The following is a 12,965-nucleotide window of genomic DNA, read 5'->3' as shown; positions in this document are numbered from 1 at the left end:
GAGCTACGTACTTGGCTGACGGCTTGCTGTTCAGACGGCCTGCAGAAAATAGACGGCATGCTGAGAAGCCCCCGAGCCGCTCAAACTCAACGCTCAACGTGGGAGGCGAGCGGGGAGGGGCACACCACCCACAGCGGAGGAGCGGCGGAGGATTCCAGCGACAGCGGCTTGCAGCACTTACCGCCCTTTTAAGGGCGCCTTCGAGCAACCACGTCTCTTTACGTGTCTCTGTCGTTTAGGTCTCATTGGCCGTGACAGTGATTCACTTTTGGCATCAAAATTATTTTTCTTTGGCATATACTCTACGGAAATTGCGTAGAGGTAAATTTTCACCACTTTGGCTTCAAAAATTTATCTTTAACGGCATGCCTGGTGACATGCCGGGGTCTATACTCTACATAGCTTAAATGCTATACTGTGCCCGAAAGGGCGGATGGACCCTTTTTAAACACAAATAACTGAACTGAACTACACTGAAATGAAGGTACGCTGCATACAGTTTATCTATGTGATATGACTACGGTCAAACTTTGCTTATGAAACAGAAATATTGAAATAATTACAGTTGTATGTTTTGCTTGACCTTCACTTTTCTTTTTATAGGTGTGACGTCATTGTCCAAAGATTCATGAATAGCGAATATGCATTTGTTAAAGCAGGATCAAGTGGCCTGTTTTAGAAATAAATAAAAATAATAAATAAAAAAATCCTTTAATTGATTTTTTCTCATGTATTCTAATCAAACTTGATTTGTAGCATCTTTATTAGGCCCGCAGCCAACTCTGCTCAGCTGGGACATTTAACCTCTTTTAAGGGCTGCTAGAGCTAAAACTAGAAATGCCTTTATATAGCGTCTCATGAACAGCTTGGTGGATCTTTGTCATACTTGGTCTGGAGCATAATTATAAGGTCCTCTTCCAAATTTATTTATATAGGAACTTGGGCCCTATTAGGGACCACTATAGCTAAAAGTAGATATGCCTTTCTTCGCATTAAACACTAAAATGTAAGCAAAGTTTTGTTACAAATGGGAATAGGGACCAATTCAGCTAAAAATATAAACACATTTAATGACCTCCTCTCATGAACCGCTTCATGAATCTTCATCAAACTACTGCTGTAATTATTCGTCTAAGGATAAACGAAACAAAATTGCAACCCTACGAAACCTTTGCGAAAAATTAAAAGAGAACCATTTAAATTGTTAAGGTGCGGTGTTTAGTTTTGCAATTTGAAAAATGTTAGATGAAAGATGAATGTTAGATGAAAAATTCATAAACTTCTTTCCTTATTACAATTCGCCGACCATCATTTTTAAAGATATTTCTTGTTAATTCTAAGTACATCATAGTTTTATAAACTGGAATTTTCAAGCATCTAACTGGGTTTGTAAACTACATGGATTAGTAGAAAATAACGTTAAGTTTCATTTTAATCAACAACTCTCATACTATTCTGCAGAATTAAGGTTTAGCAGTATATCACAAAACCATGGAAATTTTTAGTAAACAAACAACATCCTTACAAACAACCCATCTGTCCGATACATTTTTACCGTTCTGTCCCGTAGACCTGGATACTTAAAATATTCTAAAAGAGTTGTCCCCCTTTAAAAAGAGTGCCATTTGTAAAGAAATAAAAATAAACAATTGTCGAAAACAACCTAGTTATGTAAAGTTTCAGAAATCGTACGCGTACATTGTTGCAAATGCATCAAAACGAAGACATGTAACAGCTTTTTGAAAATATTAAGTTTTTAAAGGCGTTTAACTGTCCAGAAGTGTGGCCCCTTCATGCAGTCCCTTTCCGAAATCATATATTATATATATATATATAATATAATATTTATATTATAATATATATATAAATATATATAATATTTATGAGTATGACATGGTTTTTAAATAATAGTAATATGCTGTTAATATTATGTAAAACATGTAAAACAATTCTTTCTTCCTATGATATGGTGATGTTCGAATTTTCTTCTCTGTAACATGAACCTAACTCTTAAAACCCAGTAGTGTTCCATACACCATCTACAGAGTGGTCCACCTTTAATCAAGTCAAGGGTAATATCATAGAATTCATGCAGAGAGATTCACACAAGAGGTGACAGAATTTAACGAATTTCTCATTAACTACCAGTTTGCTATAGAACATTCCTAACAATAATGTCAAAGGGTATTAATCGTTGAACGAACAATAATATACGAACAATAATATTAAATATTTTTGAATAAATTTGAATGAGATGAAAATCAGCATAATTGTATTTGTAAACTTTTGTATGTTGCATCAGCTCTGTTCTATCATGTCTAATTATCGCTACATCTAACGACCATCAAGTTTATGCCGTTTTTGATGTCTCAGTACAATAATAGTTTTGCACCAGGATTTATGGAGTAAAATAACATTTGAATAATACGTATGAAATCAATTATCTTCAATTATCAATAAAGTTGCACTGAATTTTTCACATGAACTGATGGTATGCTGGCGTTTATGGCAATATCATTCATTCGCATAATTAGAGCCCTCCGTACCGTTTAAAATGAACTGGGTTTTTTTGTTTATATTTTATGCATTTGTTCGTTGGTTAATAACACTTAATGCCATTACTTCAATCAAAGTGCTCGTACGGTTGATCAGTTATTATTAAATTCCAAGCCTGATACTGATGCATTTAACACGACGATGGCATAAACTGATTTTAAATTAAGGCTTTTAGTTAAATCTCTGTAAGATCAAATACAAGTAAGTAAGGAAGTAAGTAAATTGTTTATTAACGTGGCTTTTAAATTGCAATATAAATAATACAATATTACATACAGTACATAAGGCACTCGGCCTCTTGGGCCTATAAGTCACCCATGTTGGTATAACATGTCATTATTCGTGGAGTTGAATTACAGAGTATCATGTTTAGATACAACATATTATTAATCATAATCATATATACATTATGTCTACAGGATATCACATAAAAGTATGAGTCTGTAAAAAAGGGTTGTGTCTTCGTTTTACAAATACAATTCTATCGTCCTCTACAAAATAAAACTATGCTTGAACTTCTTTTGTCAGTCAGTCAATAGAAGTCTCACCGCACTAAGTTTTGGTATATTTTCTGGATGTTTTAAATCATGGCGTCCACTCAAATTAAAGTTTCGTTTAAGCCATTAATCCCCTTTTATGAGCAAACCCAGTCAAACCGAGTCTGCTTTAGGCTTTCGATCCTATCCTAAGCGTTTTTGCGAATTTAGCTGATTGTATATGTATTTTGTAAACCATTTCGCTAATAAAATATGTTTAAACCAAACCGAGTCTGCTATCGTTACCTTGGTTGCGTTATCTGCCTCCAAAGGACTTGCATATTTTATTGCTTTGTCTACTCTCTGAGAATAAATGTGCATTTACCCACATGCAAAATATATCGCCTCTACCTTGTGGTCCATCATTTAGTCTAGAGTAATAATATAAACGGGACCCAAAGTGTTTATGATATTAATAATAATGTAACATAACTATCTGTAGTTCAGTTTAGTTTCACGGTATCTTTCATATAAATTGCAAATAATTTAACTTTTAGCTTTTCGGCTAAGCAAAGTACTCAGGGGAAACAGCTACATTTTGAATGCAAATAGATGAAGAAATACCTTTTTCAAGCCAATTGTCTTACTAAAATATTGGTATAACTTTTATTGCTTTTATCAATTTGGCCAGAGACAAGATAACAACATAATCTCAAAGGTAGTTAGACTTTGTTCATTGACAAGCAGGTGCCATTTTCCTTTTCATTTTAGTGGATGCGGATATTGTTAAAAATTCGGCCACCGCCACAGACCTTTCCGACTCGGTTATGTTGATCAGTAGCAAAATAAAGGAATGGCTAATCTTAAGTCGATATTATGAATGCAAAATTAGTCTAAACCTGTGTTGTTACGGTCACTTACTTCGATGCTACGCTTAGAATTTTAAGTTAAGAAGTATATTATTTGAAAGTAATATTAAACTATTTGTCAAACTTTGGCTTGCAGCCAAAACAATAATCAAAATATGTTTCTCTGATCAATGTAGATTGAAGCAGTTTATAGTTGTTGAATACAGCGGTATTTTAAAAGTACAGCGCTTGTTATGGCTACAGTTCGATTACTAGGTCATCCGTGTTTACACGTTTTCAAACCGAAATTTCTCTACTTACAAAATGACCTTTCTACCGTTTTATTATGTCTTGGTTTAGCTTGAGTTCACGTTTTTCTTATACCAGACACACTAAAGTGTGGAACCCCGAGTTAAGGTTAGAAAACGCAATCTTTAGTGTTTACAAACACGGTGTTTACGAAAACGAACGGTAGCTTTTGGACGTACAGTATTTGTTTTTGTCAACAGACTATTGAATGAAAATGTGTTGTTATAGAAGAGCATAGACTTTGAGTTTGATTTAATAGTTTTCCTTCTATAACTTACAAGCTACAACAAGTAAGTACTTAGGAAAGCCTGCTACTGTTAAGGTTTAGGAGTATATCTTCAAACACACAGAAATAACTGATGAACAAACAGCATCTTTACCAACAATCTACCTGACCATTACATATTCTGCCGTACTGTCCCGTGCGATGGATACTTAAAATATTCTCAAATAATTGTCTGCCTTCAAAACTGCATACCATTTGTAAAGAAATAAAAAGAAATAATTGCTGAAAACTACGTTCAACATAGTTATGAGAAATTTCAACACTGGGACATTATAGCGAATGCATCGAAACGAAAAGATATGTAACATTTCTTTGAAAATGATGAGTTTTTAAAAGGTGTTGAACTGTCCGAACGTGTGGCCCCTTTATACAGCCCTTTACCGGAATTCAATGTATATGTCAGTAAACTTACAATTGTTGTGTATAGTTAAATATACAGTTTTACATGCTGTTCTATTTTCATGCCAAACAACCTTTTCTTTCTATGATTTGGTGTTGTTTGATTTTTTTTCTCTCAAAATTGAAGGTTAAGTCTTAAAAAGTTGCACATTTAATTTTACAGTGATTGGTTGGCACAAAACTCGAGGTACTGAAATTGCTTGAGATATCACTCGCCTTACTGTAATAGAGTGGTATAAAACTCGTCGAAATGCAAGTTGATCGTATCCCGTACTGTAATTGGTCTACACAAATAAAATATTAATGTTATTGCCTGACGTACTGTAAAACTGTAATTTTTAAGTTCCTGGCATATGACTTACCGTTCTCTATAACTGGCTGAAAAACACTAATCGAGCTGTAATTGGCGTGTAAATAAATCTTATACTCGGCATTCGGAGAACTCGTTCAGAATTTTGGAATGCATACAATTTATCGCACTGTGATTGGGATTCAGAAAAACAGGCATCGCACTTTAATTAACTGACTGCCACAGAACTCGCAGTGTGGCTAGCATAAACGTTGAACCAAATGAGTCGTATTGATCGGACTTAGTTATGTCAGGGTACAATTTCTTACTTCATTATGATAATTCCATCGTGCAATTAGGTTAATGCAGAGCATCCATGCTTATTGTGTATAATAATTCATTACGTATGATTTAGTGATCTGCTGTATTTAGTTATTGACGACAATGTTTCAACACGTCTGAATGCCTTGAATGATGAGTCTTATGCAATGCCAGGGTTTGATTTGACTGAAATTGGCATATGGACATACAGTGCAACCTCTGTAGAGCAATATCCTTTGGGAGATGCATATATTGACTGTTATGTAGACGTTATTGTTCTGGAGAGGTAAATTTGATAGTATATTTCAGCGTAGGGAAATTTTGATGATGTTGTTATAGAGAGGTTTTTGCTTGAGAGGAGCCACTCTTGAGAGGCTGTGCTGTATATACGATAGAAACAATAAGATTTTCAGAATAGCCTCGTTTATATGGTATATGCGTTTAGATTGCTTATATGAATTTGTACTTGTAATGTATGTAATTTAAACACTTTCAATCTTCCAATCTGACAATTTCAGATTTAAACCATCTAAACCGTTGCGAGTAATGACAAAATCCGCTACTTGCTTTCTTTTCGTCATTTCATTTGATAAAATATTATCACTTATTTAGCAACTCAAATCTGGCAAATTACACTTACATTGTTTATAATATCTATCAATATTTATTGATAAAGAAGTCAATTCACGGTGTTATGCTAAATTATCCGCATTAGCCGTTCTTTTCGTGACATCGAAAGTGAATGCGCGAAAAGATGCGCGCTGGCAATTTCCGGATGCGCATTTAACGAGGCTGCACATTTGAAGAAGTCTAATCATTAATTTGGTCCTCTAGATTCAATTTCTTGTGAACTTTTTACCGCGTTCGAATTGTGCGGTCAATAAAACCGTGAGTTAAAAAATGAATTGTTGACGAATGACAGGAAAAAACCCATTAATTAATCGTAGTAGTGTTCAGTCTGCTCAGTTATATACAGGTAGTTGCATGGTCTTTGTGAATTTGGCTAACCGCGAATGATTTTGGCGGCTTAATGAATCGTTATGTCAAAGAGACAAAGAAAATTACTTTTCAATGAATAACTACATTAGGGAAGAACTCAAAGCAGCGATTGTTTTGTCTTATCAGTCAACAACATTCAACAGCAAAAAACGTCGGATCACAGACAGATCGATACGATAAAAATCAAAGAAAAAGATCTATAATGTAACAACCAAGACGGATGTGTATAGAATGATAAGTTAGTGTTCCTGAACGAAGACTAATTATATAAATTGTTCAGGATCAGGATGTGCAAACTCAGTTAAAGGACGTGATTTTACGAAGACGTAAGTATTACCCATTTTATGGATATATTTAGAAAAAAAAATATAAACACGCTTTTCTAAAGTTGGCGATAAATATAGAAAAAGAAACTTTTTACGAATGAATGACAGTGAAAAATGTTTGAGGCATCATGTCGGATGTTTTTGTTACGTTCCCTTAAGTTAATTTTATTACTGGAGGTTTTACTTCAAAGATTATATATATATAATTATAATATATTGTATACTCATTGAAAGCACTACCCAGTAAAATCAGAAAACACTGGTGTGTGTAGTGTTATGATTTCCTAAAAAAAACCAGCTTTTAAATATAGTTTATGTATGGTTACTCGCTCCTCTTAGAGTTGATTTCCAAATTTAAGTGCACATTGTATAAAATACCATTTCAGTGTGTACCCGGGCGTATAGTATTGATAATTCTAACTCGATCGGATTTCTCTCTCTATATATGTCTCAAGGCTAATTGCTATTACAGCGAAACGCTGTAAAGCTGTGTTTCCAAGCTTTTTATGAAATACAGTCCTTTCTCTTCTCTAAAACTGTCACTATTTGTCAGGTTCCTATATATAGATATATAGGGAATCTGTTAATTGTCCCACCCTAGCATTGATGGATGTGTTCATTCACTTTTAGCATACCGAGGGCTCAACGCAAAACTAGTATAAGTGTGTATATAGAAATAGAAGCAGATAGACTTGTTTCGCGTTGCGCCCTCGATACGTAATTGAGAAAACACTTGGTATAAATTGCACATTATTTTAATTTAACCAATTAACGTATAAATTAAATCTAAGTCCAGTACATGATGCAGTTTGTCATTTGTACTTTTACTCATTTTCCCCTAAAATTATTATTTTTGGAATGGTTTTATCTTCTTTTTAACATTTTGTGAATTTATTTTTTATAATCGTTTTCATAAGTTACCGATGAGTAAATTGAATAGATATGATATTTTTTTTTTTGTAATTTCTAGCATTAATTTGTTTACTGTTATTGTATATGATTTATGAATTCAACTTGCATTCATTGATTTACGCGTCAAGCAGAAATGGACTTTTATAACTGTTATTATCTCCCTTTAAACACTGTAAACTAAATGAAAACGATTTATATGATTTTATCATGATAAATAAATGCAGAAAATCGCAGAGATTTGTCTCTAATTTTTGTCTTTTTGTCTTTTAAGCCCACCTGGATTGCCCCTCGTGAAATATTTTATTTTCATATCACTCGATGAAAATAAAAACCATATTCATGCAATAAACTTCAATATCCTCTATGTATTATTTCAAAAATATAACTGCATGAAGATATGTTTAACATGCAAAGCGCTTGCAGTGAAAAATTGTAGAACAATCTCAGAAGTCAACTGCTGTTATTTCTTGGCAATTGACGATTCTTATAATTATCATGCTTAACATTTAGGTTTGCCTTACAGTTGATTGTATTTGACTGTCCAGATGAGTATTAAAATTTGTAAATTTAATTCAGTTTAGACGGTTTATGATTCTTGACTAGACAAACAAGCAGTAAATTCATAACACACTGCTTCAAGACCGTAGGGATGGCATTTTAACAATAAAACTAATAACTGGTTAGAAAACGCCCGTACAACGATATTGGAAATGAATCAGTCATGTAGCTTTTTTTCCAGACATAAACAATATTGCCCCATGATAGTTTATATTAGAAATTTACTTGTAATGCATGTTAAAACAAAGTATTTGTGAACTTCCATAAAGGTGCCACTTCCGGAGAAATAATTATGTTCTCCGGTGATATAACCACATTAATTATTGAATGTGCATTAAAATAAAACAGACAATAATATAAAATATTTACATCAACCTATAAACATATATCAAGTTTTATTGAAATGAATATTTCAGGGCAGAATGAAACACGAAAGATTATCTCTCCTCTTTGTGGCTGTGCTAGCCTTGTGCTGTCTTCACCGTGGTCAGGCGCAATTTGTTAGAGGTTTAGGAGTATTTTCAGGCGGATCATACGGCTCTCCTTACGGTGGTTATCGACACGGTGGTTATCGATACGGGGGTTATCCATACGGTGGCTATCCATACGGGGGATATCGATACGGCGGCTATCCGTACAGAGGATATCGATACGGCGGTTATCCACGGGGCGGATATTTCCGTAGACACAGATTTGGCGGTTATGGACGCTTTCCTTTTTATTAAACAAATGGAAAATATCTCATTACACTTACAAAGAAAATTTGCAAAGTATAAAACTTCTTCTTCCAATAAGTGCAAAAATCAAAAGATTGTATGTAGTGTAGCCTTACCGTGACAACTAAATGACAAGATTCTTCAAGGACTCATCTGTAAGGCCCTGTGCAGTTATTCATCTAGACTGCAAACACTACTAGTTCCATGGAAATTCTAGAATGAACTACTAAAACTTTTGATTGGTCAGCAAAATAAACTTTTGATTGGACAGCAATCAAAATATATTAGTTTATAAATACATAGCGAAATCAATTATGTGTTTGGAGCCGTTGTAATAAAATTGCGTTTTAGCAGTTGCACAAATCTTGGATGTCTTTACAGATGTATACAGTATAACATACAAATATGACACAATGGAATAAATAAGTACAAGTAGTATTTACGGCTGTTACAATATATTCCAATTAATTGAATGTAGTAGATAAAAATGACAAATTTAAATAGAATAATCGACATGTCCAAATGTTTTGTTGAAAAATGTTTATGAAATATTTCTCAGTTTCACTTGCAAAACCTCCCTAAAATCCTACTGAAACCAGCTACTACTACTTGATATACTACGTGAATGCTGGCTTTCATTTGAAAGATTCAGATACGTACATCACACCTAAGTAAAAGTACCTTTTTGATGTTTCAAATATCTTCATAAATTTCATTTTAATTTTACCACATTTTGGCTCATTATCAGGCTAACATAGAAGAAATCTAACTCTGTACTTGTATCCTTACGTTATATAAACACACTTAAAGCCTTGTACAGAGGTGAGCGCTTTAGGGTCAATGACCCCCTTGTTTGAATAGTTTCGATGGAATAACTCTAATAACTCTAAACTGACAAGATTTGCCACGTACATACGTTGCTGAGAAATGAAAGTTTGAATGCCGCTCAACAACGAGCGCGTGTCGAAGGCAAATTTCGGCAATGTGCACGTATCTCGTACAACGGCGTGACATGGTAAAAGACCGCGACAGATCGAACGCTGCTAAGTATTTGTGACCACTATATTTCATGGTAATTCAAATTCAATTCTAATTAATTTGTATATTGTTTTATCTAAAGAACCACTTTTGGTCTTTAGATATACCCACAAGAAACTACATGCCACTGTTTGGACCACCTTTTCCGTAGTATATGTTTCCTCGATTATTCTTTAAATATGAAACAATACATTCATTATATCTAAATTAATGAACTTTTAATTTTTTGAAAGGAATTTCTTTTTTACAAAATATCAATTAGTTTTAATCGTCAAAAACGATTTTGATAGTTTATGTCACACACAATATTTGAACCTAGGTCAATAATTTGAACAATAACGGTAGACAGTACAACTGATTTCACACGCCAAATATCAAGGCTCTAGCTATTATTGGTTTAGAGAAGAAGATTTTCAAAGTTTCTTATATATAAGCCTATAGTAAGAACGTGGCCATTTTTGACATAAGTGCAATAATTTGGACAATTATGATAAAGAGTCAAACCCTAATATCACATACCAAATATCAAAGCTCTAGAGAAAAAGATTTTTAACGTCTGATAGCTGAAAACCTTTTTGTAACCAAAAGGACCCATATGTTCAATGAACCGGAACCATTTTAACAACTTTGAAAGTGGGCTACCCAGAGATCACTTGTGTAAAGTTTCATCAAAATTGTTGATATTATCCCTGATCCTCCTCGAAGGGAATCAAGATCAGCCATAAGTCACAACCAACTGTTACAGAACAACCAATTTCCTGCAGCAAATCTGCCTACCAACACAGCTTCTTCCCAGCCTGCTGTCCTTTGGAAATGCCTGCCTCAATGTGTCGTAAATCAGCCTACGCTAGAGGGCTTTAAGGCTGTTCTAGGAAATATCAACACATTCTAAATGCCTGTTTTTGTTTTACTTTTAGTCTTTTAGATGAAATAGTTGTCCTTTGCGGCTGCGCATGTACCGTATTTTAATCAAATCGCGAGTATACTCTTCTAGAGTGAGGCGATTACTGAAGAAGACCATTTGGTGATTTTGGAGGAGATGTTGCTTAAAGAAATTGTTGATGAAAAGTGACCAAGCCCTCTGGCGGCCATTTTTTTGACGAATCAGAAAATTTTGAACAATATTTGTAGAAGGTCACACAAGGACGATTTGTGTGAAAATATTTTTAAATCGGACAAACAGTTTTATACAAGAAGATTTTCTAAGCAGTTTCAAGAAGATTTTTAAAGTCTCCACTATATAGTATATTGTACAGGGAAAAGTGACCGCGCAAATAATTTGAACACTCTTGGAGAGGGTCACCATTTTTGTAAAATTATTTTAAAATTGGGCCAGCTGTTTCATACAGGAGTTTTTTTAATTTGCACTATATACATATAGGGAAAAGTGAGCACGCCCCGTGGCGGCCATGTTTTTTGACAAATCAGTATAATTTGAACAATCTAGAGGGTGACATAAGGACCATTTGTGTGAAATTATTTCAAAATCGGACCATCGGTTTAGGAGATGTCGTTTGAAGATATTTTCTGTTTTTTTAGCTCTGGCGGGCCCTATGTGCAAATAAGCCGAAACGTTTGAACAACTTTAGTACCATCCAAGGAACATCAACGCCAAGTTTCATCAAAATCCATTCAGTTGTTTTGAAGGAGATGTCGTTTAAACACAATTGTTGACGAGGGACGAGCTGACGCACGCGCGACGGACAACGGATACAGCGAGATCACAACAGCTCACCATAAGCACTTTGTGCTCAGGCGAGCTAAAAGCAGTTAGAAATATGCGCGTGTCAAATGGTACAAATAATATCATAAGCAATCTGGGTAATTTAGGTGAAAACACAGTTATTTGGTTTAAAAGTTATCAGTCATCTAATAATTAACCGCCAATACCCGGAATAATACATTGATCAATTGATCAATTAGTGTCGAAACTAAATTAGACAACATGTAAAAGATGTATATTGTTCCCCTGTTGCGATGCCTTTTGTATATTCAAAAACGTGCTATCCGTCTTCATTTTGCTGCATTTACAATGATCTTTGAATGTTAGTTCTTGGCCTGTTGAATCACTTTGAAACCCCCGATTGCAATTTTGGCAAGGAAGTGTATATTAAATGTTTATTTTTCATTTTATTAAAAAAGTGTGATCAGTTAGCGAAGAAATGACTTGCCCTTTAAAAGATTATATCTCATAAAAACGTTTCAATCGTCCGTAAATAAAACCTCATGTATGCTTCAATTTAAACAATTACTTTATCCGAAAACAGTACATCGAGTAACTAATCAATAAAATCTTAAAAGTAGATCCCTCGGAAGCACCGAAAACAAGACAAACAGTGAAAATTGCAGACTCGGTTTGATTGAGTCTGTTCATGAGCAGTAATGGAAAATGCAACACTGCCCACGCCCCCTAGCACTGGCTTAAGCAGTATTCAAACCTTAGTCGGTAGAACTAAAATCAACAATAAACAAGGATGAATATCCAACAGGGAAAGCCACGTTCCAAAAACGAAGCCTCCCCAAACGTAAACCCAGCACGCGGACGGCCACACGACCAACACACACATTCACACAATGCAAACACACAAGGACAAAACAAACAAACAAAGGAACATAGTGAGGCACCGCCTTGGAACGGTCAGTGGCAAGACCACCACTGAGGAGCTTAAACCGGTTTATGGTGCACATAACGTCACTCTTACCCCCACCAAGTTCCAAAGTCACAGGACAGTGTAAATAAAAGTTATCCCCGCCAGGTGAAACCCTAATGTACGCAAAGGCGACAGAAGGCATGTAATGTAAAACACAAAAATGCTCATGTATATTTATATAAATGCAATCATTAAGAACCTAAAACACATGTACTTAATGCCTTTGCAGAAGACAGAGCAACAAAGCTTAACGAAACAAGCTTAAGGGCCTGACGAAACAG

The 12,965-nt window shown here is 34.6% G+C and overlaps 1 long non-coding RNA gene across 1 annotated transcript; it reads left to right on the top strand.

Annotated features, from left to right (window-relative positions):
- The first annotated feature begins 6,482 nt into the window (after positions 1-6,482).
- Positions 6,483-9,548, top strand: LOC123548017 (uncharacterized). Its single transcript, XR_006685796.2, has 2 exons — positions 6,483-6,809; positions 8,696-9,548. It is a non-coding gene; the product is annotated as an uncharacterized LOC123548017 (long non-coding RNA).
- Positions 9,549-12,965: the final 3,417 nt, after the last annotated feature.

Source organism: Mercenaria mercenaria, chromosome 9, assembly GCF_021730395.1.
Source record: "Mercenaria mercenaria strain notata chromosome 9, MADL_Memer_1, whole genome shotgun sequence".
Classification (NCBI taxonomy): domain Eukaryota; kingdom Metazoa; phylum Mollusca; class Bivalvia; order Venerida; family Veneridae; genus Mercenaria; species Mercenaria mercenaria.
Note: the sequence above shows the minus strand (reverse complement) of the source record. Positions and strands in the feature narration are given on the sequence as shown.